Genomic DNA, 23,953 nt, shown 5'->3' with positions numbered 1-23,953 from the left:
AAAAGGAAAAAAAGCCCCCCAAAATTTGTAACGCAATTTCTCCTGAGTACGGAAATACCACAGATGTGGGCGTAAAATGCTCTGCGGACGCATAACAAGGCTCAGGAGTGAGAGCGCACCATGTACATTTCAGGCCTAAATTGGTGATTTGCACAGGGGTGGCTAATTTTACAGCCGTTCTGACATAAATGGAAAAAAAATAAATACCGACATGTGACCCCATTTTGGAAACTACACCCCTCACGGAATGTAACAAGTGAGCCTTAACACCCCACAGGTGTTTGACAAATTTTCGTTAAAGTTGGATGGGAAAATGAAAAAAAAAATTTTTTTCACTAAAATGCTGGTTACCCTAAATTTTTCATTTTCACGAGGGAAAATAGATAAAAAGCCCCCCAAAATTTGTAACCCCATTTCTTCTGAGTAAGAAAATACCCCAAATGTGAATGTAAAGTGCTTGGCGGGCGAACTACAATGCTCAGAAGAGAAGGAGCACCATTGGGATTTTGAAGAGAAAATGTGTCCGGAATTGAAGGCCACTTGTGTTTACAAAGCCCCAAAGTGCCAGAACAATGGACACCCCAACATGTGACTCCATTTTGGAAACTACACCCCTGGTTGCTATGGTGAAAAAAAACCTACATGTTGGAATAGCGGTAAAGGAATTTATCATTGCTTTACGGCAGCTGATTTGTGTATGAGAAATCCCCTTCCCTCCTTTGATTTCTGTGATGAACAGAGAAGGAAGCAACAGAAAGTATTAACTGTTGGCTGTCATTATTTGTTTTCAATAAAGTTATGTTTAAACAAAACACAATGCCAAGCGCTGTAAAAGATTGTCTCGCTGACGCTGTCGTCCGTTAACTGTGTTTTGATTACAAAATAGTGTTGTCAATAAAGCTATGACAAAAAAAAAAAAAACTTTGTTAGTGAGGGGCGGTGCTTCATGTGACAGGTCGCCTGTGTTACCTCCGGAAACAGAAAGTGAGGAAGTGAAGGAGAACGGGAGAGAGTGCGCAGCCAGAGCAAGACATGACCGAGCCCGGGGCCCAGTCACCGGCCGCCTGAGAGCGGGGTACAGAGGGACAGGCTGACACCAGGGGGCGCCCTCTCAGGTGAGAAGCTGTGTTTGTGGAGCGGCCCTGCAGCATAGGTCGTGTGATACTGTATAGGGAGATATGAGAGCAGCCAGCAACATGTATGTGTGACGTGTGTGCTCTATGGAGGGGCACAGCACGGAGATGTGTAGTAGAGGTACCAGGCCCTGCTGTAGTGTCTCCTGTGGGGTAATGTGTAGTAGAGGTACCAGGCCCTGCTGTAGTGACTCCTGTGGGGTAATGTGTAGTAGAGGTGCCAGGCCCTGCTGTAGTGACTCCTGTGGGGGGATGTGTAGTAGAGGTGCCAGGCCCTGCTGTAGTGACTCCTGTGGGGTGATGTGTAGTAGAGGTGCCAGGCCCTGCTGTAGTGACTCCTGTGGGGGGATGTGTAGTAGAGGTGCCAGGCCCTGCTGTAGTGACTCCTGTGGGGGGATGTGTAGTAGAGGTGCCAGGCCCTGCTGTAGTGACTCCTGTGGGGTGATGTGTAGTAGAGGTGCCAGGCCCTGCTGTAGTGACTCCTGTGGGGGGATGTGTAGTATAGGTGCCAGGCCCTGCTGTAGTGACTCCTGTGGGGGGATGTGTAGTATAGGTGCCAGGCCCTGCTGTAGTGTCTCCTGTGGGGTGATGTGTAGTAGAGGTGCCAGGCCCTGCTGTAGTGACTCCTGTGGGGGGATGTGTAGTAGAGGTGCCAGGCCCTGCTGCAGTGTCTCCTGTGGGGTGATGTGTAGTAGAGGTACCAGGCCCTGCTGTAGTGACTCCTGTGGGGGGATGTGTAGTATAGGTGCCAGGCCCTGCTGTAGTGACTCCTGTGGGGGGATGTGTAGTAGAGGTGCCAGGCCCTGCTGTAGTGTCTCCTGTGGGGGGATGTGTAGTAGAGGTGCCAGGCCCTGCTGTAGTGTCTCCTTTGGGGTAATGTGTAGTAAAGGTACCAGGCCCTGCTGTAGTGTCTCCTGTGGGGTAATGTGTAGTAGAGGTACCAGGCCCTGCTGTAGTGTCTCCTGTGGGGAGATGTGTAGTATAGGTGCCAGGCCCTGCTGTAGTGACTCCTGTAAGGTGATATGTAGTAGAGGTGCCAGGCCCTGCTGTAGTAACCTCTATGGTGTGATAGGTGCCAGGCCCTGCTGTAGTGACTCCTAAGGAGTGATGTGTGATAGGTGCCAGGCCCTGCTGTAGTGACTTCTATGTAGTGATGTGTGATAGGTGCCAGGCCCTGCTGTAGTGACTCCTAAGGAGTGATGTGTGATAGGTGCCAGGCCCTGCTGTAGTGACTTCTATGTAGTGATGTGTGATAGGTGCCAGGCCCTGCTGTAGTGACTCCTATGGAGTGATGTGTGATAGGTGCCAGGCCCTGCTGTAGTGACTTCTATGTAGTGATGTGTGATAGGTGCCAGGCCCTGCTGTAGTGACTCCTGTGGGGTAATGTGTAGTAGAGGTACCAGGCCCTGCTGTAGTGTCTCCTGTGGGGGGGGGATGTGTAGTAGAGGTGCCAGGCCCTGCTGTAGTGACTCCTGTGGGGGGATGTGTAGTAGATGTGCCAGGCCCTGCTGTAGTGACTCCTGTGGGGTGATGTGTAGTAGAGGTGCCAGGCCCTGCTGTAGTGACTCCTGTGGGGGGATGTGTAGTAGAGGTGCCAGGCCCTGCTGTAGTGACTCCTGTGGGGGGATGTGTAGTAGAGGTGCCAGGCCCTGCTGTAGTGACTCCTGTGGGGTGATGTGTAGTAGAGGTGCCAGGCCCTGCTGTAGTGACTCCTGTGGGGGGATGTGTAGTATAGGTGCCAGGCCCTGCTGTAGTGACTCCTGTGGGGGGATGTGTAGTATAGGTGCCAGGCCCTGCTGTAGTGTCTCCTGTGGGGTGATGTGTAGTAGAGGTGCCAGGCCCTGCTGTAGTGACTCCTGTGGGGGGATGTGTAGTAGAGGTGCCAGGCCCTGCTGCAGTGTCTCCTGTGGGGTGATGTGTAGTAGAGGTACCAGGCCCTGCTGTAGTGACTCCTGTGGGGGGATGTGTAGTATAGGTGCCAGGCCCTGCTGTAGTGACTCCTGTGGGGGGATGTGTAGTAGAGGTGCCAGGCCCTGCTGTAGTGTCTCCTGTGGGGGGATGTGTAGTAGAGGTGCCAGGCCCTGCTGTAGTGTCTCCTTTGGGGTAATGTGTAGTAAAGGTACCAGGCCCTGCTGTAGTGTCTCCTGTGGGGTAATGTGTAGTAGAGGTACCAGGCCCTGCTGTAGTGTCTCCTGTGGGGAGATGTGTAGTATAGGTGCCAGGCCCTGCTGTAGTGACTCCTGTAAGGTGATATGTAGTAGAGGTGCCAGGCCCTGCTGTAGTAACCTCTATGGTGTGATAGGTGCCAGGCCCTGCTGTAGTGACTCCTAAGGAGTGATGTGTGATAGGTGCCAGGCCCTGCTGTAGTGACTTCTATGTAGTGATGTGTGATAGGTGCCAGGCCCTGCTGTAGTGACTCCTTAGGAGTGATGTGTGATAGGTGCCAGGCCCTGCTGTAGTGACTTCTATGTAGTGATGTGTGATAGGTGCCAGGCCCTGCTGTAGTGACTTCTATGTAGTGATGTGTGATAGGTGCCAGGCCCTGCTGTAGTGACTCCTATGGAGTGATGTGTGATAGGTGCCAGGCCCTGCTGTAGTGACTTCTATGTAGTGATGTGTGATAGGTGCCAGGCCCTGCTGTAGTGACTCCTATGGAGTGATGTGTGATAGGTGCCAGGCCCTGCTGTAGTGACTCCTATGGAGTGATGTGTGATAGGTGCCAGGCCCTGCTGTAGTGACTCCTATGGAGTGATGTGTGATAGGTGCCAGGCCCTGCTGTAGTGACTTCTATGGAGTGATGTGTGATAGGTGCCCGGCCCTGCTGTAGTGACTTCTATGTAGTGATGTGTGATAGGTGCCAGGCCCTGCTGTAGTGACTCCTATGGAGTGATGTGTGATAGGTGCCAGGCCCTGCTGTAGTGACTTCTATGTAGTGATGTGTGATAGGTGCCAGGCCCTGCTGTAGTGACTCCTATGGAGTGATGTGTGATAGGTGCCAGGCCCTGCTGTAGTGACTTCTATGGAGTGATGTGTGATAGGTGCCAGGCCCTGCTGTAGTGACTTCTATGGAGTGATGTGTGATAGGTGCCAGGCCCTGCTGTAGTGACTCCTATGGAGTGATGTGTGATAGGTGCCAGGCCCTGCTGTAGTGACTTCTATGGAGTGATGTGTGATAGGTGCCAGGCCCTGCTGTAGTGACTCCTATGGAGTGATGTGTGATAGGTGCCAGGCCCTGCTGTAGTGACTCCTATGGAGTGATGTGTGATAGGTGCCAGGCTCTGCTGTAGTGACTTCTATGGAGTGATGTGTGATAGGTGCCAGGCCCTGCTGTAGTGACTCCTATGGAGTGATGTGTGATAGGTGCCAGGCTCTGCTGTAGTGACTTCTATGGAGTGATGTGTGATAGGTGCCAGGCCCTGCTGTAGTGACTCCTATGTAGTGATGTGTGATAGGTGCCAGGCTCTGCTGTAGTGACTTCTATGGAGTGATGTGTGATAGGTGCCAGGCCCTGCTGTAGTAACTTCTATGGAGTGATGTGTGATAGGTGCCAGGCCCTGCTGTAGTGACTCCTAAAGGTCAGAGGTACCAGGTACTGCATAGTGCCTTCTGCTGTAATGCCTCCTACAGCAATGGTCTCCAAACTGTGGACCTCCAGATGTACAACACTACAACTCTCTGCATGACTGGACAGGGCATGCTGGGAGTTGTAGTTTTGAAACAAAGTTTAGAGACCTAGGTACTATAGGTTGATGTGCAAGATGTGAAGACCTGCATAATGGGGGAGATTTATCAAAACCTGTCCAGAGGCAAAGTTGCTGAGTTGCCCATAGCAACCAATCAGATCGCTTCTTTCATTTTTGAAAAGGCCTCTGAAAAATGAAAGAAGCGATCTGATTGGTTGCTATGGGCAACTCAGCAACTTTTCCTCTGGACAGGTCTTGATAAATCTCCTCCAATGTGTACAGAGCATTCCTAGAGGATGAGACAGGGCCCTATACCAGAGCAAATGCCAAGATCTAGGTCAACCAGAATGGGAAGACATCAAGGGCTGGAAACACAGGGCATACTGGGTTATTGGAGTACAGCTACATGGATGGGGGTGGCATCAGCTGAAACTTATCAGAAACTGGGGAGACTGAGGTGGTGGCACTATAACGGGTTCAGGAAGTAATGTTGATACCAAAGAGGGGGTGACTGTATAGAGGAGAGCAGGATCCATAGAGGAGGCTAAGATGGTCCCACCAGGGAATGAAGGAGAAGTTGTGTGTTATAGAAATCTGAAGAATCTACTCTGGGGTTTCCCAACCAGAGTGCCTCCAGCTGCTCCAAAACTACAACTCCCAGCATGCCCAGACAGCCTTTGGCTGTCTGGGCATGCTGGGAGTTGTAGTTTTGCAACATCTGCATGCACCCTGTTTGGGAAACACTGTTCTACTCTTTTTTAGTTAGGAGAAAGTAAAAGATGAGGTGGAAATGTTAGGTTGAGTTCACATGGGCGGATTCCACTGAGGCCTGGCAGATTTCTCTTCGCCTCTAGCTCCGGTGTGAACACAATCTTAGCCCAGAGATGGTTCGTCACCCAAGGGGGGCGCTTTCTCCTTTTTTTGGTTATCCGGCAGCAACAATGTCAATAGAAAACAACCCGAAATCTTAGGCACCAGCAGAGAGCTTCTTGGCCTACAAGGATTGGCGAGAGAGAGGCTGCATCCACGTGATGTTATAGCATTTTTGTGGGGGAGACATAAGTTTACAGAACAAAACACTTGTAAACCGCACAATGTGAACATAGCTGTATGTAATAAGGTCAGGTTTAGTGGCATGCGGTATAAATAAGAAATGTGTCACCCTAGTACATGACCTGCTTATCTAGATCTATTAATGGATTGACACTGATGTAAACATAATAGGGATTGTAGAAATAATGGTAATTATATGGGACATGCCTGGTTTGTTTTGGATCAGTCAAGTGTTTGGGAGCCACACCTACTGCTGTAGATTTATTGCGTAAAGGAGCGATCTCCTGAAAGGTACCCCAGCTCTCCCCAGGAATGGAGCATGTTAACCCTCGCATGGCCAACATACCCCCTCCATGTATCTCTATAGGAGAGCCAGAGATATAGCGTTCTGGGTCTCAGCGGTTGGACGCCCCGCGATCTGACAATTATCCCCTATCCTTTAGATAAGGGATTAATGTTCCTGCTCAATAGTACTACTTTAACATACAGTAAGTCCATAGATGTGGAGTCAGCTCCTGCCTAACTGGCTCATATGTCAGGACCTACTCGGTATGGGGTGCACAGTTGTGCCATGCTCTCTACCTGTCAAGTCATGGGTTAGGATAGACATCGACTTGTTTCTTCCAGCACCACAAATGTTTAGTCGGATTGACAATCTTTTTAAAGGAAATATGCAGCAAAAACAACGTATCCCCTATCCACAGGATTGCTGGGTGTCCGAACGCTGGGACCGCCCCGTGATCTCCTGCACGGAACCACGGGGGATCTTGCTGAAAGAGACCACTGCCATTAAAGGAAAACGGTCACCCGTTCACAAACACTAAACCCAATGCACCGGGTGTATAGTGCGGGTGAAGGGGAAACCGATGCAGGGTCTCTGACTCCATATACGTACCTGCAGTCTGGCCCCGGTCCCTCTGTAGATCCTCTTCTGTCTTCGGTGAATTGCGCGCACCGGCTGGATTTGAATATTCATGGGTGCTCCAGGGCGCAATTCACCAAAGACAGAGGAGGATCTTCAGAGGGACCAGGCGCCGGACTGCAGGTATGTATATAATTCAGGGACCCAGCATCGCTCTCTTGTTGACCCACACTATAACCCAGTGTATTGGTTTTAGTGTGGGTGAACTGGTGACCGGTTTCCTTTAAGGAGGGGGGCATGGTCTGTACGGTGTTTAGGTAAGTGGCACATGTCTGAGTTACATCCACATGAATGGCATGACTCGGGGTTTCCGGATAGAACATTACTCAGAGCACAACACAGTCTCAATCAGCTTGTCATGCTCCCATACAGCATCCTGGTGCCATCTCTTTCCCAGGTAAATGACGCACTTGCACTTGGCCCTCCTCTTGTTGTTAAAGAAAGTGTGATCTATCAGACCATTGTTTCCCAACCAGGGGGCCTCCAGCTGTTGCAAAAGTACAACTCCCAGATAGCCTTTGGCGCATCTACACATTATTATGTTCACTCCTGGTATAAATGATTGTGAGAATATTTGCATCTGTTATCTTGATTTATTTAGCTTGACTCCTGGTGTAGGTAAGTAAAGGATGGTCTGTCTTCACATTACATTGTAATTCTACTTGTTAGATATAATTACATGACCCAGAAAAGAATAGCCGGGTGCTGGCTGAGGAGCAGGAGACTTGTCCATTACTGCCCTGGTTACACATTACACGGCCGTCTTTAGTAATCCTACAGCACATGTGTAATGTTGTTTCCTGACCATTGCATTTCACACCACTATTTTCTCATGTCTGTTTCCCATCTCCTAATGCTTGATCTCTCAGAATTTAGTGAAAGTCACTCATCTGGAAAACAAAGAACTAGTCACCGAAAGTGGGATCAAAATTACTTAAAGGGGTATTCTGCCCTTAGACATCTTATCCCCTATCCAGACATTTATGTGCAGGTGCACTGGATTACTGGGGTGCCATGCTGGAGATCCAGCCACTGGGACACCCCGAAATCAGACATTTTATCACCTGTCCTTTGGATAGGGGATAAGATGTCTGGGGGCAGAGTATCCCTTTAAAGGGAGCCTGTCCGCAGCTTTTGGAAAGTAGAATGTGTCAGCAGATAAGAACCATTTGGCCCATCTAGTCTGCCCAATATTCTGAATACTATGAATAGGCCCTGGTCCTATCTTATATGAAGGATAGCCTTATGCTATCCTATCCCATGCATGCTTAAAGGGAAACTGACAGGCTGTTCACCCGCACTAAACCCAATATACTGGGTTATAGTGTCCATGAACAGCATTTAATTGGTCCTGTTGTGGCAAAGTTGATCCTATAGTGGCTGGCCGTGCTTCCCTGCCTCCCCAATATGCCCCGCTCTGCCCACCCCTGTAATGAATATGGTAATACCTTCACTCTCGCATCACTAGGACATGAGAGCCTGCTGGCGTGTGAGCCTCGCTACACCTGACTGTTACCACTTGTATGGGAAGGCTATTCCATGCATTCACTACTCTCGCAGTATAGTAATACTTCTTCATATTACTGCAGACACCTTTGCTTCTCTTATTTATTACTATGTCCTCTTCTGGTAGTTTTTCTTCTTTTAAATATGCTCTCCTCCTTTACAGTGTTGAGTCCCTTTATGTATATAAAAGTTTATATCATATCCCCTCTCTCCTCTTTCTATACATGTTAAGGTCCTTTAAAGGGGTAATCTTATCCCCCTACCGAACGGCGGGACCCCCGCGATCTCTGCTGCGGCACCCCAGACATCCATTGCATGGAGCGAACTTCGCTCTGTGCCGGATGACTGGTGATGCAGGGGGCCCACTTGTGACTTTACAGCCATGCCCCCTTAATGCGAGTCTATGGGATATGACGTCACAAGCCTCTGGTGCTGCCCCGGACGCTCTAAACGAATGCCGGGTAGAGCAGGGAGATCACGGGGGTCCTCAGCGGCTGGATCCCTGCAGTGAGACATCTTATCCCCTATCCTTTGGATAGGGTATAAGATATCTAGGGGTGGAGTACCCCTTTAACCTTTCCTGGTAAGTTTTATCTTGCAACCCATGGACTAGTTTAGTAGATCTTTTCTGAACTCTGAGTGCAAAGGTGGCATTATATGCTGGGTTTATATGCTAATAAACACAGAAATAGGAAGCCAGATATGTTTGCCCAGTTGTTTTTCCTCATAGATTCCTCTAAAGGGTAGGGTCACACAGCGCATCTGCAGCATGCTAAGGAACAAAGTTAAAATGAAAGGGTAGCAGAGCAAAGGCGCCACAGTCTTGCTAGAACCAGAAGTCAGGAGAAGCAAGGAAGCGGCACCTTTGCTCTGCTGCTAGAGCAGAGCACTCACATGCAAGCGAGTGACATGAGATAAGACATTAGCATATTTATGACAGGGGCGGGCAGAGCGGGGAATATTGAGGAGGCAGGAGAGCATGGCGAGCCAGCTCCCCACCTCCATTGCCCACAGCAGCGTAATAGCAATAGGAGGTTAAATGGACATAACTCTGGCTATACTGGACCTATTAAAGTAAGTTACTACTCGTTTTAATGTTTAACCGCACTGTATCCCAGTATATTGGGTTTGGTGTTGGTATACAGCCTGTCAGTGTCCCTTTTTCTGGTGGGAAAAAAAAATGTTTTCAAATCAACTGGCCGCAGAAAGTTAAACATATTTGTAAATTACTTCTATTTAAAAAATCTTAATCCTTCCAGTACTTATCAGCTGCTGTAGACGACAGATATACTACAGAGAAATATGTGAAGTTCTTTTCTGTCTGACCATAGTGCTCTCTGCTGACACCTCTGTCCGTGTCAGGAACTGTCCAGAGCAGGAGAGGTTTTCTATGGGGGATTTGCTTCTAATCTGGACAGTTCCTGACACGGACAGAGGTGTCAGCAGAGAGAACTGTTGTCAGACTGGAAATAACTGCACAATTTTCTCTGTAGTATACAGCAGCTGATAAGTACTGGAAGGATTAAGATTTTTTAATAGAAGTAATTTACAAATCTGTTTAACTTTCTGGCACCAATTCATTTGAAAACTTGATTTCCGCTTGTTTTCACCAGAGTTCCCCTTTAAGGTACACTTTAAAACTTGTGGCATGTCATAGGTCAGAAGTTTTGATCCGTGAGGATCTCAGCATCCAGACCCCCTGCAATTGTTAGGAGTGAGAAGTGCTCCTCCTGGTCCCTCTCCATGCTGCAGGAGCTGGATTCTATAGAAAGTCTATGGGGCCCATGTCCTTCAGGGAGAAGAAAAATGTTTAGCTAAGTAATTCTCCACCTTTTGTTGTAGCGATCAGTGGGGGCCTCAGCACCCATAACCTGACTGATCAAAACTTTTGACATGTGTTTTTTGTTTATTAAAAAAAAACCAAACAAACAAAAAAAACACACTATGCAAAGCTATATTTGCCATCTTTTCATTGTAGCTTTCCCTTTAAAGTCAGTGTTTCCCTCCAACTAGGAATCTTAGAACATGAGTTGTTTCAGCTCTGCTTTATGGCTGTTGACGGACCAAAGTTTTTATTTTTTAATTTAAATTTTTTATATAAAATGAGTGACACTTTAGAGATTTATACCCCTTCGACTAAACAATAGCGCAGTGAATCCATTGCATGAAGAACACTGGCAGTAGCCACGGATGTGTAATGGGCGACATTTATGGCAAAAGCGGCATGATTATTTGGTGGACATAATGCGGTCTGTTCTGAAACATCTGCACGTGGACTTTGTTTGGAGATGGCCATTATACCAGATATTCACTGTACCTCCTCCTCATACAGTGGGTCTGCAATCCAGTCATATCTCTCTATGGATAGACATTGACTTAAAGGAGTACTACGCTGCTCAGCGTTTGGAACAAATTGTTCCAAACGCTGGAGCCAGCGCCGGGAGCTTGTGACATCATAGCTCCACCCACACATACAGTCACGCCCCCTCCCATAGACCTGCATTGAGGGGGGGAGGCTATGACGTCATGAGCTTCCGGCTCCAGCGTTCGAAACGGTTTGTTCCAAACGCTGAGCAGCGGAGTACCCCTTTAACCCCTTAACGACCACGGGCGTAAATGTACATCCTGGCTTGGTGTTACTTCGCGCACCAGGACGTACCTTTACGTCATGTGTATGACCGCGAGCATCTAAGCAGTGCTCGTGTCATACACGGCAGGTTCCGGCTGATAGCAGCCGGGGACACGCCAATAATGGCTGACATCTGCGATCGCGTGGATCACGGCATCTGCTGCAATGCACACGTTAAAATAGATGATCGGATCGCCGGCAGCGCTGCCGCAGCGATCCGATCATCTGTAATGGCGGACGGAGGTCCCCTCACCTGCCTCCGACCGTCTCCGAGCAGACCAGAGCAGGAGATAGCTGATAATACTGATCAGTGCTATGTCCTATGCATAGCACTGAACAGTATTAGCAATCAAATGATTGCTATAGATAGTCCTGTATGGGAACATAAAAAGTGTAAAAAAAAAAAGAAAAAAAAAAAAAAAAATCATTTTACCCCCAAAAAGCGTAATATTTTTTTATAAACATATTTATCGCCGCGTGCGTAAATGTCCGATCTATCAAAATATAATGTTAATGATCCCCATACGGCGAGCGGCATAAACCTAAAAAATAAAAATAAAAAGTCCCAAAATGCAGCTTTTTTTGTCAAATTTTATTCCCAAAAAAATTAATAAAAAATTATCTAAAAGCTTTATATATGCAAATGTGGTATCAATAAAAAGTACAGATGACTGCGGAAACAATGAGCCCTCATACCGCCCTATATACAGAAAACTGAAAAAGTTATAGGTGGTCAAATTAGGGCAATTTTAGATTACTGATTTTGTAAAAAAGGTTTTAGATTTTTTTTTTTATAATTTTTTATTTTTTTATTTTTTTTAAGCGGTACAAAAATATAAGTATCTAGCCTTGGGTATCATTTTAATCGTATTGACCCACATAATAAAGAACACGTAATTTCTACTGTAAAGTGTACAGTAAACCCTCCAAAATGTGCAAAATTGTGGTTTTCATTTAAATTTCCTCACTAAAAAAAATATTTTTTTGGGTTCGCCGTCCATTTTATGGTAAAATGAGAGGTTTCATTACAAAGTAAAATTGGTCACGCAAAAAACAAGCCCTCATATGGGTCTGTAGATGGAAATATTAAAGTTATGGATTTAAGAAGGTGAGAAGTAAAAAATGAAAACTCAAAAATAAAATTGGCTTGGTCCTTAAGGGGGTTAAGATATGTATTATTAGGCCCCTTTTACACTATAAAATTCTTCCATTTTAAAGATCCATTTAATGTTCCGTTATGAAAACCCTTAAAAAAACAGACGTTAAACGGCCGGTACAAAATCCCATTATAGTCTATGGGATTTTTACATTATCCGTTATAACCTGTCATAGCACGTTATTAACAACGGACGTTATTTTGTGACGGGAGAAGGTAACGGAACAAATAGTGAATGCACTATTTCTTCCGTTCTTTCTCCCCTCACAAAATAACGTCCGTTATTAATAACGTGCTATGACGGGTTATAACGGATAATGTAAAAATCCCATAGACTATAATGGGTTTTTATAATGGCCGTTTAACGTCTGTTTTTAATGGTTTTGTTAAAGGGGTTTATATATATATATATATATTACTTTTCTGTCTAAGTAATCTCTGATGACACGTGTCTCGGGAACCGCCCAGTTTAGAAGAGGTTTGCTATGGGAATTTGCTTCTAAACTGGGCGTTTCCCGAGACACGTGTCATCAGAGATTACTTAGACAGAAAAGAACAACCTTAACTTCAGAAGCTCATAAGTACTGAAAGGATTAAGATTTTTTAATAGAAGTAATTTACAAATCTGTTTAACTATCTGGAACCAGTTGATATATAAAAAACAGTTTTTTCCTGGAATACCCTTTTAACTGCTCATTATCTTTGAAACGGATGAATTTATAGTGTGAAAGGAGCCTTAGATACAATGCTTGTGCTTCCAGAGGAAGTTCATATATCCTTCTGTTAGATAATGGTGAAGAATACTTTAGATTGGGGACATAGTAACATGTTCTGAGCTTATGTCATTGTGTCTCAGATGCAGCCCAGTTACGTATCTTACAGATTCCTCCCCATGGATTTGGACTATGGATACAGTGACACAGAATACAACACTTTCATATAACACAAGGTTATGATTTCCAAGATCTTTGTGTTTGTGTCAGATTGGACCATAATTCTAACAAAAAAAAAACAAGCAGACGGACTTGGACGGCCTGTACCTTGTTGTAAGAATATCAATGAAGTCTTAAGCTTTGTTACTTGTGTGCACCAGGCTGCTCATATGTTGGCCAGATCCTGTGGACACGGCTCAGGGAAGGGACACGTTGCTGAAATGTAAGCAAATTAGCAGACTTGGCTGAACAATGTGTCCTGTAGCTCCAGGCGGTTATCAACAAAGCACAAGGTCAGACAGAAGAACTATTATACAATGCGTGACTGAATACAGTGGTCCCTCAAGTTACAATATTAATTGGTTCCAGGACGACCATTGTATGTTGAAACCATTGTATGTTGAGACCAGAACTCTATGGAAACCTGGTAATTGGTTCTGAAGCCCCCAAAATGTCATCCAAAAATAGGAAAAAGTGAGAATGAAATAAAAATAAATAGATAACTAATATATATAAAGCAAGTCCTTACATATAAAATTAAGAAAGATCTGCTGGGAGCTGTAAATCACTGTTTATGTCAGTGTTTCCCAAGCAGGGAGCCTCCAGCTGTTGCAAAACTACAAACTCCCAGCATGCCCGGACAGCCAAAGTCTGTCCGGGTATGCTGGGAGTTGTAGTTTTGCAACAGCTGGGGGCACCCTGCTTGGGAAAACATTGGTCTATGTAGAGGACAGGAGCTTCTTCGGGGTCCTGTACAGTACACGAAATGTCCTAAAAAAGTAACATTGAGTCACTCTCACCTGGTGTCCAAAGAACCAGCTAACCCTGGTACAGGTAAAGAGTACAGAACATGTAATGCCTCCCTGTACTGTAGGGGGCGCTACCAGACATCAGTCAGTGCATGCACTTCAGTAATACAGGTGTTTTACCAGTGAATGCCCATTCTGATTGGTCAGTTCTTCCGGCCATTGACACGTTTCACAGATCTGGAATGTCTGTAGAACTGTATGTTGAGTCTCGTTTCAACTTACAATGGTCCAGAATAGACCATTGTATGTTGAAACTATTGTATGTTGAGGGATCACTGTATATGGAGATAAAGCCTTATGTGGTAACCACTCTAGGATAGCAGGTATCTGAGCTGAAGAATCCTCTGCAGGAAATAGCACTCTGAAGTACTTCTGCTTCTGGACCCCGAAAGTCTGACACCAAAGTATATTAAAATGCAGTTGTAGAATACGGTTTGTACACTGTGCCAGCAGGTAGAAGTGAACTAGAGATCTGCCCAGGACAAATGCTAGTTCTAGAAACTAGAAATAAAATTTAGAAACTAGGAACCAATAGTTATAAAGCCAAGTTGGCATGTCTATCCTTACCTGCTACTTGATGGTTTGCTCCTTCCAGTAGGTAAAATAGGGCTTTCATTGATAGTTACAGTAGTGCGTCCCTCCCCTCGATAAGTACAAACCATGTTGCACATTTAGGCCCCTTTCACACTACCGTTATGTTCCTGAAAAGACTCAAGTCATGAACTCCTGTCAGAAAGTCCATAAAATGGCCATCAAAAAAAATCCCATTCATGTCAAAAAATAACGGACGTTAAAATTTTAACATTGAAGTCTATGGGTGACTGATGTTCACAAATGACACCCAGTATTGTCCGTTATTTTTATATTTCGTTATGATCCGTTATTGCTACTGAACATGCTCAGTACAGCATCACAACCAAGTCACATGGAAGTAAAATAACGGATATAAAATAACGTAGAACGGTGCATAATGGATGGCACATGTCTGTTATTTTGACAGAATGTCCGTCGAAATTGGTCATCAGTTATCATCTGCTGTATTTACTTATTTCATCAATTTTTTCATGACCCATTATTTCTGAATAACAGGTGTCAGAATGCAGGAACATAAGGGTAGTGTGAAAGGAGCCTTACTTCTCAATGGTCACTGCAGCACGCCTTCTCCAATAATTACTGTTGACCATTCTTTCCCATGTGACCCAGTATGCCATCTTATCACAGTTGATATAATAGACACACCTAGTAGTCTACAGCAGTCCTCTGTTCCTTGTGTTTACAGTAGACCCTTCTGCCCCACTAGTCACAGTATGCCACCCTTCCCCAGTAATTACATTATACCTCCTCCTCCCCAGAAGTTGCAGTATGCCACCCTTCGACAGTAAATACAGTAGACCACATTACCGATTCTCCCAGAAGTCACGGTATGCTCTCGGTAAGTATGAACAGAGAACCTCCCACAGCCGTGTCTTTCTCCTCCCCTGTAGTCACAGTGCCCCACCTTTCTACAGTAATTTCAGAAGACCTCTTCCTTCCCTGTAGTAAGAGTAGACCACCCTTCATCAGCAATTAAAATAGACCTCAGCACCCCCAATAGTTACAGCCCTCTATTCCTAGTAAGCATTAGCAGCGAGCCTCAAACAGCCCTGTGTTCCTAAGCCCCCTTAGGAACATATTTGTCACAGCATGTCACCATTCCTCAGTAATTATAGTAGATCCCCCTTCTCCCTTGTTGTCACTGTATGTCACTTTTCCCCTAAAAATTACAGTAGACTTCTCCCCTGTAGTCACAGCAGCCCCCTTCCACAGTTGCCCCCTTCCACAGATCTTTTTGTCCCAAGTAATCGCAGTATGCTCCCCTTCATCAATAATTACAGAAGACCTTCTCCCCAGTAGTTGCAGTATGCCCCCTTTATCACTTATTACTGGGGGGGGCAGAAAAAATTGATTCGGTGAAATATCTTGATGTTCGAATCGATATTTTCAGGGATGTGGAATTCCTATCTCCCGGGACATGCATTTCCAGGCTCCAGGCAGGTGAATTTTTTAGGTCCTTAGCCCTGCTTCCGACCTGAAAGCCCCCGAAAAGCGTGGCGGTGCTCAGAGGGGTGTATGGAGCGGGCTCTTGACTCCAGCCCGCTCCGTACTATGTAGCCCTCGGCTGATTTCAATAGCCGGGGGCCGCAGCTAATAGCCAGCATGCTGCGATCGCCGCGGCTGGCTATTAACCCTTTAGATTGCCGCTGTCAAAGCTGACAGCGGCGTCTAAAGGGACCTGTGGATCGCCCCCCTGCAGTGCATTCGCAGGGGGGGCGATCCACTATAGAGGTAGCCGGAGGGCTTACCTCTGCTTCCCTGCTGTCCCGTGGCTCTGTCATTGATAGAGCCTAGTCCAGCCAGGCTCTATCAATGGAGCACAGAGCACACAGATCAATGGAGTTCAATAGAATTCTATTGATCTGTATGAGGAATTTAATGATTCCTCCTAAAAGTCCCCTAAGGGACTAATAGTGTTAAAAAAATAAAAATAAAGTTTCAATAAAAAGTTTAAAAGACACACATTAACCCCTTTCATATTAAGTTAAAATCACCCCCTATTCCTATATAAAAACATGTAAACATATTTGGTATCACTGCGTGCGTTATTGTACGACCTATTAAAATATAACATTATGTATCCCATGCGGTAAATGACGTAAATGTAAAAAAATAAAACAAACCACAGAATTGCAATTTTTATAATATCCCAGAAAAGTCAGGTCAATACCAAAATGGTACTGATAAAAAAAAAAAAAAAAAAAAAAAAAAAAAAAAAAAACAGATTATGGGGCTAAAAATTAGCCCTCATACGAAAAAATCGCAATATATCGTCTTTGAGACAGAATCGGGATATATCGTATTGCCATACGTGTATCGTGATACATATCGTATCGCCAGATTCTTGCCAATTCACTGTAGATACCAACTCCTTTCCCCCCAATAGTGAACTAAACCTTTCATCCTCAGTAAGCAATAAAAAAAAAAAAGTACCTGTCACCAAAATAAACTGTTCTAAACGAACTCCGGCTATGTTCCCTAACCACTCCTAACACCCCTCCCACCCTTTCAAAAAAAAAAAAAAAAAAAAAAGCTTTTAAAAGCTGTGTATCTTACCATTCTTCTTGCTCATAGTGCAATTTCCCAGCAGGAGAAAGTGGGCATTTCCCAGCAGGCATGACATCACTGTAGCCTGCTGGGGGACCACTTCCACCCCCACATGGTTGCAGTGCTGTGATGAATAGAAGACCTAGGGTTCTGGGCATGTTTCAGTCTGTGTTGCTATCAGTGAGGCTCTCCTGCAGGTTTCAGTCTGTGGAGCTTTCACTTTCTGTGCAGCTATCAATCAAGCTCAGTGCAGCCAGAAGCACTTCCTGAGTTTGGATTCCTGCCAGGCCAGGAGGAGACCAAACTCATTGTATTAATTGCGACAGAACAGAGCCGCCTAGTGGCCATTTTTTTCTATTACATTTTAAACATATTTTTGTTGATAATTTTAAACACAAGTGAATGGGAAAATGTCTGCTAATTACACAAGAAGCACTATATTAAAAGTTTTATTTGGTTAGACAGGTACTCTTTAACCCCTTAAGGACCAAGCCCATTTTCACCTTAACCCCTTAAGGACGCAGGACGTAAATGTACGTCCTGGTGAGGTGGTACTTAACGCACCAGGACGTACATTTACGTCCTAAGCATAACCGCGGGCGTTGGAGCGATGCCCGTGTCATGCGCGGCTGATCCCGGCTGCTGATCGCAGCCAGGGACCCGCCGGCAATGGCCGACGCCCGCGATCTCGCGGGCGTCCGCCATTAACCCCTCAGGTGCCAGGATCAATATAGATCCCGGCATCTGCGGCAGTTCGCGATTTAAATGAACGATCGGATCGCCCGCAGCGCTGCTGCAGGGATCCGATCATTCATAACGCCGCACGGAGGTCCCCTCTCCTTCCTCCGTGCGGCTCCCGGCATCTCCTGCTCTGGTCTGTGATCGAGCAGACCAGAGCAGGAGATGACAGATAATACTGATCTGTTCTATGTCCTATACATAGAACAGATCAGTATTAGCAATCATGGTATTGCTATGAATAGTCCCCTATGGGGACTATTCAAGTGTAAAAAAATGTTAAAGTAAAAGTAAAAAAAAAGTGAAAAATCCCCTCCCCCAATAAAAAAGTAAAACGTCCGTTTTTTCCTATTTTTCCCCCAAAAAGCGTAAAAAACATTTTTTATAGACATATTTGGTATCGCCGCGTGCGTAAATGTCCGAACTATTAAAATAAAATGTTAATGATCCCGTACGGTGAACGGCGTGAACGAAAAAAAATTAAAAAAAGTCCAAAATTCCTACTTTTTTAATACATTTTATTTAAAAAAAAATTATAAAAAATGTATTAAAAGTTTTTTATATGCAAATGTGGTATCAAAAAAAAGTACAGATCATGGCGCAAAAAATGAGCCCCCATACCGCCACTTATACGGAAAAATAAAAAAGTTAGAGGTCATCAAAATAAAGGGATTATAAACGTACTAATTTGGTTAAAAAGTTTGTCATTTTTTTTTAAGCGCAACAATAATATAAAAGTATATAATAATGGGTATCATTTTAATCGTATTGACCCTCAGAATAAAGAACACATGTAATTTTTTCCATAAATTGTACGGCGTGAAAACAAAACCTTCCAAAATTAGCAAAATTGCGTTTTTCGTTTTAATTTCCCCACAAAAATAGTGTTTTTTTTGGTTGCGCCATACATTTTATGATATAATGACTTATGTCATTACAAAGGACAACTGGTCGCGCAAAAAACAAGCCCTCATACTAGTCTGTGGATGAAAATATATAAGAGTTATGATTTTTAGAAGGCGAGGAGGAAAAAATGAAAACGTAAAAATTTAATTGTCTGAGTCCTTAAGGCCAAAATGGGCTGAGTCCTTAAGGGGTTAAGGACCTGGCCAATTTTATTTTTGAGTTTTAGTTTTTTCCTCCTCGCCTTCTAAAATCCATAAAATGTACGGCGAACCCCAAAAAAATCAGACCAGAGCAGAAGAGCCCGGGAGATGGCCGGAGCCAGGTGAGGGGACTTCCGGCTGCCATGCTGGATGATCGGATCGCTGCGGGTGATCCGATCATCCATTCAAAGTGCCGTACTGCCGCAGATGCCGTGATCTGTATTGATCACGGCATCTGAGGGGTTAAAGGCGGACATCCGCGCTATCGCGGTTGTCTGCCATTAAGGGTGGGTCCCCGGCTGCTACTAGCAGCCGGAACCTGCCGTGTATGACGCGAGCACCGTTCCGAAGCTCGCGATCATAGACAGGACGTACATTTATGTCCGTGGTCGTTAAGGGGTTAAAGGGGTACTCCGGCCCTAATACATCTTATCCGATCGCGGGTGTCCCGACGCTGGGGACCCCCACAATCTAGCATGCAGCACCCCTCCCATAGACTTGCATTGAGGGGGCGGGGAGTGACGTCACACGGGGCGGAATCGTTACATCATGATACTCCGTCCCCGTGGTCAGGAGGCATAAGACTTGGAACCTCCAGTGCTTCCTGCAGTGCTCACAGGTGTGTGCTGCATGCTAGATTGCGGTGGTCCCCAGTGGTTTGACCCCCGCGAACAGACATCTTATCCCCTATCCTTTGGATAGGGGATAAGATGTCTTAATGCCGGAGTACCCCTTTAACAGCAAGCTTCCCACAGCCCTTTTTCAGACCCCTTCCTCTCCCTTCTTATCCAAGTAGTCACAGAAGGACCTCTTGAACACCATTCTGCACCTCAGTATAGAGCTGGGCTGTATGACCAAAAATGTGTATCACAGTATTTTTGTAACTTATGGCAGTTCCACGGTATATAACGGCCGTTGGCTGTCCGGGCATGCTGGGAGTTGTAGTTTTGCAACATCTGGAGGTCCGCAGGTTGGAGACCACTGGCGTACAGTATAGAGTTCCAGCGCCGGTGGCCCGCAACAAAGAGGAGGAGGGCAGTGCTTGCGAGTGACATATGTGAGTAGTACCCCGCTGGGCTGATAATTAATTGGGGGGGGGGGAGCAGAACAGCGCTGGCGGGTAACATGATTTGGGGGGAGCAGAACAGCGCTGGCGGGTAACATGATTTGGGGGGAGCAGAACAGCGCTGGCGGGTAACATGATTTGGGGGGAGCAGAACAGCGCTGGCGGGCAACATGATTTGGAGGGGAGGTGGGGAGCAGAACAGCGCTGCGCTGGGCTGATTCATTCATTGCTGAGGGGGAGGGGCCAAACCGGTATTGTAGTATGGGGAAAATTTCATATCGTGCAGCACAAAAATTTCGGTATTCGGTATGAACCGGTATACCGCCCAGCCCTACCTCAGTAGTTACAGCAAGTCTTCCCCAGTCCCTCAGCCTGTAGTCACTGTAAGCCTCTGTGCAGCCTGCTAGCTCTGCTGTAAGGACCAGGGTTGGGTGTATAGAGGGGGACAGACATTCTTTGCACCTTGAGAGTTTATATCCTGCAGGATGTTTTTGGTCAGTTACTGCATCCTGTTTTGCTTCCTCTCTTTTGCCTGTGAGGATGGATTTAATGGATTCTACCTACGTGCTTTATACACTTCTCAAAAAAATTAAGGGAGCACTGAGATAACACATCCTATATCTGAGTGAACTAATTGTATGAAATACTTTCGTCTTTACATAGTTGAATGTGCTGACTAGGGATTGACCGATATCGTTTTTTTAGGGCCGATACCAATAATCTGTGGAGGTTACCGATATTCAGGTATAAGTTATCGGCTATTTATCCCCCCGCGACACCGCTGCAGATCATTGATTTAAAGTGGGTGCTTTAAATCAATGAACTGCAGCGGCTTTTGCAGTTCTATAGACTACCGCCGCCACCTGCTTCTCTCCCCTGCCTGTCTGGGGGTCCTCCTGAGTCCTACCACTGCGATCGCCCCCCCCCGCCCCACCGTGTCGCACCGCTCTGGCCCCAGTTTTATGCCTCCCCCATCCCCGGTTTTATAATTACCTGTTCCAGGGGTCCACTCTACATCTGGCTCCGGTGGCGTCCTCCTGAGCTGTCACTGTGCGAACTGACGGTGACGTCACGTCACTCGTCATTGCGCACAGCGCAACGCAGGATGCAGCAGGAGCCAGAAGGAACGTGGACCCGGGCCCTGGGAACAGGTAATTAAAAAACCGGGGATGGGGGGTGCGGCGGGTCGGTGGGGGGGTGGTCGCGGTGCAGGGCATTATCGGATTATTGGCAAGGTCGATCGCTAGTGCTGACAACAAAATCACACAAAAATGATCAATGGAAATCAAATTTATCAACCCATGAATGTCTGGATATGGAGTCACACTCAAAATCAAAGTGGAAAACCACACTACAGGTTGATCCAACCTTGATGTAATGTCCTTAAAACAAGTCAAAATGAGGCTCAGTAGTGTGTGTGGCCTCCACGTGCCCGTATGACCTCCCTACGACGCCTGGGCATGCTCCTGATGAGGTGGCGGATGGTCTCCTGAGGGATGTCCTCCCAGACCTGGGCAAAAGCACCCGCCAACTCCTGGACAGTCCGTGGTGCAACGTGGCATTGGTGGATGGAGCGAGATATGATATCCCAGATGTGCTCAATCGGATTCAGGTCTGGGGAACGGGCGGGCCAGTCCATAGCATCAATGCCTTCCTCCTGCAGGAACTGCTGACACACTCCAGCCACATGAGGTCTAGCATTGTCTTGCATTAGGAGGAACCCAGGGCCAACCGCACCAGCATATGGTCTCACAAGGGGTCTGAGGATCTCATCTCTGTACCTAATGGCAGTCAGGCTACCTCTGGCAAGCACATGGAGGGCTATGCGGCCACCAAAAGAAATGCCATCCCACACCGTTACTGACCCACCACCAAACCAGTCAGGCTGGAGGATGTTGAAGTAAGAAGAACGCTCTCCACGGCGTCTCCAGACTCTGTCACATGTGCTCATTGTGTACTTGCTTTAATCTGTGAAGAGCACAGGGTGCCAGTGGTGAATTTGCCAATCTTGGTGTTCTCTGGCAAATGCCATACGTCCTACACTGTGTTGAGCTGCAAGCACAATTCCCACCTGTGGATGTCGCGCCCTCATACCACCCTCATGGAGTCTGTTTCTGACCGTTTGAGTGGACACATGCACATTTGTGGCCAGCTGGAGGTCATTTTGTAGGGCTCTGGCAGTGCTCCTCCTTGCACAGAGGCTCGATCTCAGACCAGAGCAGAAGACCCGTGGAAGGCAGCTGAGGCAGGTGAGGGGACCTCCGTCTGCCGTTCTAGATGATCGGATTGCCACGGCAGCGCTGCGGGTGATTCGATCATCCGTTTTAGTGACCGCATCTGTATTGATCACGGCATCTGAGGGGTTAATGGCTATCAGCAGCCGGGACCTGCCGCGCATGATTCGAGCATAGCTCCGATGCTCGTGGTTATGTATAGGACGTAAATGTAGGTCCTGGTGCGTTGAGTACCAGCTCACCAGGACATACATTTACGTCCTGCGTCGTTAAGGGGTTAATAACAATACATTTGATACAATTTATCTGTAATTGAATGCAAATGCTTAAAATAACAGCAGCTGAATATGATTATATTGAGTTCAAAATAGCCTGAATACATGTAGTTGGTTGCTTGTAGTTGGTCACTTTTAAATGGCCACTGTCACTTGAAAAACCTTTGGACATGTTGGGGTCTGAACGTCCACGCTAAGCACGTTTCCTCCTAGCTGTATGCCACGTGACCGAGACAAACTTACAATGGACTTTAGACAAGGGAAGATCCATGTTTGAAATAAATGTTGTTTATTTTTCTCCAATGCCTTTCAAAAGAAAAACAAAGAAACTTTGCAAAGTTTGCCACTTAACTGGTGCATCAACTTTGCATCAACTGGTGCCAGAAAATCTTAACCCTTCCAGTTCAGCTTCTGCAGCTCCAGAGGAATTTGTGTAGTTCTTTTCTGTCTGACCACAGTGCTCTCTGCTGACACCTCTGTCCATGTCAGGAACTGTCCAGATTAGAAGCAAATCCCCATAGCAAACCTCTCCTGCTCTTGACAGTTCCTGACATGGACAGAGGTGTCAGCAGAGATTACTGTGGTCAGACTGGAAAGAACTACACAACTTCCTCTGAAGCATACAGCAGCTGATATGTACTAGAAGGGTTAAGATTTTTAATTAGAAGGCACCAGTTGATTTTTTTCCACTGGAGTACCCCTTTAAGTAAAGATCATGGTCATTCTGTGTCTATAGCACCTGTTCAGACTTTTGTGTCTTCATGATAACAGGGGAACAAAGAAATCCTGTAGTTTCATTTGTCCCATACTTTGTACAATGGTGTGGACCCGCTGTGCCACTTACCGGTTTGGCATAGGGCCAAACCTGGGAGCAGAGTCTAAGTGTTCCCCTGGTTTTCACCCTTTATTCTGCTCCAGGATGCGGAAGCTGATCTTAGTTGTAGTGCCTGAAGCTGTTGCCACCTGTAGACAGTGCAGGAGAGGGAGTCCGCATCCTGCAGCGGAGAGGAGGAGCCTTGTGTGCAGAAGGATGCTGAATACGCAAGATTTCTTTTTAGTCTGTTACCATGGAGATCTGTTGGTTTGCATTGAAGATGTAGTCAATATTTCAATAACGATTATTTTAGAAGTTGCTTTACTTTTGAGGGGGTACAGTGATCATTATGTACAGTGTCCAATGCTATTTTGTCCTCATTGTAGAGGATCTGTAGGTAGTTTAAAGTGGATCTGTCACCTGAATATGGTGATCCATGTACAGGCAGCATGTTACATCTACAGGTCCATACTCCTGATAGCCAACAGGAATCTTAGGAGCACTGACTTAGTCTGACATGATTAGCTCCTGTCCTTTATGGTTGTTAAAGGGAACCTGTCATTACCTTCATGCTGCCTGAACCACAAGTCATTGCGGTGGTCCCCACTGGTTTCCCTCCCCCCACCAGCCTTGACTGATAAATATCTCAGTATTGGGTATAGGAAGAGAGATATCATTCAAGACCGGCAAGGCACGCAGAAATTGCCAGGGACTGCCCCATTTTCCCTTTTAATGTCTGATCAATGCTGATCCCAC

General features: G+C 46.2%; 1 protein-coding gene across 1 annotated transcript in view; it reads left to right on the top strand.

The window, feature by feature from the left end:
- Positions 1-921: 921 nt before the first annotated feature.
- TMEM248 (transmembrane protein 248) overlaps positions 922-23,953 on the top strand; it is a 37,236-nt gene continuing 14,204 nt past the window's right edge. Inside the window, exon 1 of the mRNA XM_056559118.1 lies at positions 922-1,115. The gene's annotated coding sequence lies outside the window, so the exon portion shown is untranslated. The remainder of the gene's footprint in view (positions 1,116-23,953) is intronic.

The sequence above is a fragment of the Hyla sarda genome, chromosome 2 (assembly GCF_029499605.1).
Source record: "Hyla sarda isolate aHylSar1 chromosome 2, aHylSar1.hap1, whole genome shotgun sequence".
Classification (NCBI taxonomy): domain Eukaryota; kingdom Metazoa; phylum Chordata; class Amphibia; order Anura; family Hylidae; genus Hyla; species Hyla sarda.
The sequence above is the reverse complement of the archived record's forward strand: the minus strand, read 5'-3'. Positions and strand labels throughout refer to the sequence as shown.